We start from the raw sequence: 4187 nt of genomic DNA, 5'->3' as shown, positions 1-4187 counted from the left end.
GCCGTCTTGGTGATTTCATTCATCCTCCTCGTGATTTTCTGCAAATGCCATGGTGAGAGAATCCCACCCCAAAAACCGGCCTGGGAATGGGGGACAGAACCTGGCTGGGACCGGTTTGGGACCGGTTTGGGGCCGGTTTGGGACCGGTTTGGGGCCGGTTTGGGACCGGTTTGGGGTTCTGCTGACTTGGGGCTCATTTTGGGGTGGATTTAGGGCAGATCTGGGGCTGATTTGCGACCAATTTAGGGTTTATTTGGGACTGAATCGGGGCCAATTTGGTGCTAATTAGGGGACGATTTGGGGCTGATTTTGGGAGGATTTAGGGCTGATTCAGGGCCAATTTGGGGCTTATTTGGGACCAATTTTGGGTTCTGCTGGCTCGGGGTCAGTTTATGGCAGATTTGGGGTGGATTCAGGGTCAATTTGGGACTGATTTGGGGCCGATTTGGGGCTGCTTTGGGGTTCTGACCCGGTGTTGTTTCCTTCCCCAGGCTGGAGGAAATGGTGTCCATCCAAATCCGGCCCTACAAACGCAGGTGGGATTTCGGGGCGGTTCCCTGTCCTTTTTCCCGGTGCTTTTAGGGTCAGGGAAATCACCCCCATGCCATTTGGGATCGGGGCTGCGGGACCCCGACCCCGCTGCCCTGAAGGGGATGATCCCAGGGACGATCCCAAATCCCCAAATCCCCAAATCCCCATTTCCCCTCAACTTCATTTTTTGCCTGAAAACTTCATCCCAAACCTCCAGGAGAAATAAACGAGAATTTGGGATTTAAACACAAAAAAAAAAAAAGCGAATTTTCCCTGTCCTTGGTGCTGGAAACTCATCCCAATCCCGCAGCAAACGGGGAAGGGCGGGATGAGGAGAAAATCCCAATTCCGAGGGGTTTTGGGGTCAGGGTTTCACCCGAGCTTGGGATTCCCTCCGGGAAGGTTCCCTGCATCTCAAAATTCCCCAAATTCCCATTTTTTCCCCCATTTTCAGCGGCCACGCCCGAGCCCATGACGGTGTACGCCCAGGTGGGGCCTTCCCTGCAGGTGAGTCCTGGGAACTGTGGGATTTTTTTTGGGAATTGTGGGATTATTCGGGAATTCTGGAATAATTCGGGAATTGTGGAGTTATTCGGGAATTCTGGAATTGTGTGGTTATGGGGAAATTGTGGGATTATGAGGGAATTCTGGAATTATGAGAGAATTCTGGAATCATTAGAGAATTAGGGAATTATTAAAGAATTCTGGAATTATTACGAGGGGATTTTGGGGTTGGGAGGGAATTTCAAACCGCCCCATTCCCGCAATCCCAGAATGCTCCGGGGCACTCCTGGGAATGGGGCAGCGCTTCCCGAGATGGATCACAAAGGGGTCTCTGGATTCGGGATTTCTGGATTTGGGATCTCTGATCCTGATTCGGGATCTCTCATTTGGGGTTTCTGGATTTAGGATCTCTGATTTGGGATCTCTGATTTGGCGTCTCTGATTTGGGGTCTCTGATTTGGGATTTCTGGATTTGGGGTCTCTAATTTGGAATCTCTGATTTGGGGTCTGTGGATTTGGGATCTCCCGATTTGGAATCTCTGATTTGGGATCTCAGGGTTTGGGGTCTCTGGATTTGGGGTCTCTGATTTGGGATCTCTCATTTGGGATCTCCAGATTTGGGGTCTCTGATTTGGAGTCTCTGATTTGGGATCTCTCATTTGGGATCTCGGATTTGGGGTCTCCAGATTTGGGGTCTCCGGATCTCCAGATTTTGGGATCTCTTTCCCGACCCCGTTAAAAACCCTTTTCCCCAGTGCACCCCAAATGGGGTGAAAGGTGGATCCAAGGAAGATCCGGACACGGAATCTTCCAGAACCGTTTACTCCCTGGTCAAGCGTCCGGAGCAGGTGAGGGTCACCCCAAGGTGGGGACGGGGACAGGGACGGAGGGGTCCAGGGGCTCAACCCCAAATCCGTGGATCCCCTCAAACCCCAAATCCCAAATCCATAGAACTCCTCAGTCCCAAATCCATGGATATCCCCAACCGCAAATCCCAAATCCATGGACCCCCCCAACCCCAAATCCATGCAACTCCTCAAACCCCAAATCCCAAATCCATGGAACTCCTCAGCCCCAAATCCATGGATCTCCTCAAACCCCAAATCCCAAATCCATGGAACTCCTCAACCCCAAATCCAGCCCCAACCCCAAATCCATGCAACTCCTCAAACCCCAAATCCCAAATCCATGGAACTCCTCAACCCCAAATCCAGCCCCAACCCTAAATTCATGGAACTCCTCAAACCCAATCCCAAATCCCAAATCCATGGATCCCCTCAAACCCCAACCCCAAATCCTAAATCCATGGATCTCCTTAACCAACCCCAAATCCAACCCCAAATCCAACCCAATCCCACAGACTGGGATCGTCTTTCCTTTTCCCTCTGCCGCGATCCCAAAGCCGATCCGGTGTCCCTTTGTCACTGCAGGTGCATGATGGGAACACGGAAAATGTCACACCGAGCGGCCTGGACGTGGTTTAGGATCTGGAGCTGGTTTCGGATCTGGAACTGGTTTAGGATCTGAACTGCTTTATAGGATCAGAACTGATTTGAAGAACTTGGGACTGGTTTAAAGAATCTGGAACTGGTTTATAGGACCCAGAACTGGTTTATAGGGTCTGAATTGGTTTATGGGGTCTCCTCAGTCAGACCGACCGACCCCACAGCGTGACCCCGGAACTGCTTGGGAACCCGACACCCCAATCCCGCTCCGGACCCGGATCTCTCCCTCCCGGAATCGCCTCTCCCCTCTCATCGCCGCTGCCTCAGTTTCCCCCCTCAGCCTCAGTTTGGGATTTCGGAGCCTTTTGGGGTCTCTCTCCTGGATTTTGGCAGTTCTGTGGGATTTGGGCTCCTTTCCCACCTTTCCATCGGGATCCTGGGCTGAAACCCCACAAATTCCTCGAGGATTCGGGGACACTGGAATGAACCAGAGGAGCCTCCTAAAATGTTTATTTTTATGGAAAGAATTTAAAAGGACTTTTGTAGAGGAATTTTGACGGAATCCCAGAATTCCCAAAGCTGGAAAATCCCTCCAGGATCAACAAATCCAACTTGGGATCGATCCCAAGGTCCGGTGTTTCCATGGACACCTCGAGGGATGGGAACTCCAAGCTTTGATGTCTAAATCCTTTTTTTTTTAAGGAATTCTCTCCGGATTTTTTGGGATTTTTTTTCGGTTTTGAGAACGATTCTTTCTTTTACTGCTGCGCCACGTTCTCAAAAGTCACAAAAAAAAAATTTTTTTTGGGTTTCTGAGCAGCAAAAAGGAACTGAAAAAATAACGAACAGGAAGAGGAACCCTTCCCCCATCGCACTCCGTGGCCGCAGTTTGGGCACCTCCTCCCTTCCCCCACCCCAAAAACCCTTCCCAAAATCTGCCCCTCCCACCCCAAAAAAAAAAAATCAGCCCCACCCCGAATCCTGCAGGGCCAGGATTTGGGATTTGGGGTTTGGGATCCAGGATTTGGGATTTTTCAGATTCAGGATTTGGGATTTGGATTCGGCGTTTGGGATCTGGGATTTGAGATTCGGGATTCAGGATTTGGGATTTGGGATTTGGATTCGGGGTTTGGGATTTGAGATTCGGGATCTGCGATTTGGGATTCGGATTCGGGATTTGGGATTCGAGATTTGGGATTTATGATTTGGGATCTGGGATTCGAGATTTGGGATGAGTTCGAAATTTGGTGGGTTTGATGCGGGGTTTTAATTTTGGGGTGAGGGATTTGTGTGGGGCTCGGCGGGTTCCCAGCGGGAATTTGGGAATCCCAGAAGAAATCCCAGCAGGAATCCCGGCAGAAATCCGGGAATAATTTAATTTTTTTTTTTTTTTAATGAAAGAAGCTTTTTTGTGGAACAATTTCTGTTTTCCCCACACTTTCCCTGTTATTTCCTTTTCTTTTTTTAACACCTCGGATCAATTAAAATCAGTTCCATTTTTTAGAGGGATTTGCTTCGAATTTGTTCTGAGAAATCCCGTCCTTGTCTTGGATTGGGATTTATGGAGTTCCAGGGATTGCCCCAAAGGGATTTGGGAATTCTGGAATTTCCCCCAATCCTCGATTTGGGGTTGGGATGGCTCTGGTGATTCTGGGAATTGTCCCAAAGGGATTTTGGGAATTCTGGAATTTTCCCCAATCCTCCCCC

General features: G+C 49.7%; 1 long non-coding RNA gene across 1 annotated transcript; it reads left to right on the top strand.

Moving 5' to 3' along the window:
• Positions 1–982: 982 nt before the first annotated feature.
• LOC130587317 (uncharacterized) lies at positions 983–2570 on the top strand. The gene is made up of 3 exons (XR_008966773.1): positions 983–1038; positions 1791–1883; positions 2466–2570. It is a non-coding gene; the product is annotated as an uncharacterized LOC130587317 (long non-coding RNA).
• Positions 2571–4187: the final 1617 nt, after the last annotated feature.

The sequence above is a fragment of the Malurus melanocephalus genome, unplaced genomic scaffold (assembly GCF_030028575.1).
Source record: "Malurus melanocephalus ecotype Western Australia unplaced genomic scaffold, MMel_1.1 scaffold_1757, whole genome shotgun sequence".
NCBI classification, from domain to species: Eukaryota; Metazoa; Chordata; class Aves; order Passeriformes; family Maluridae; genus Malurus; species Malurus melanocephalus.
The sequence above is the reverse complement of the archived record's forward strand: the minus strand, read 5'-3'. Positions and strand labels throughout refer to the sequence as shown.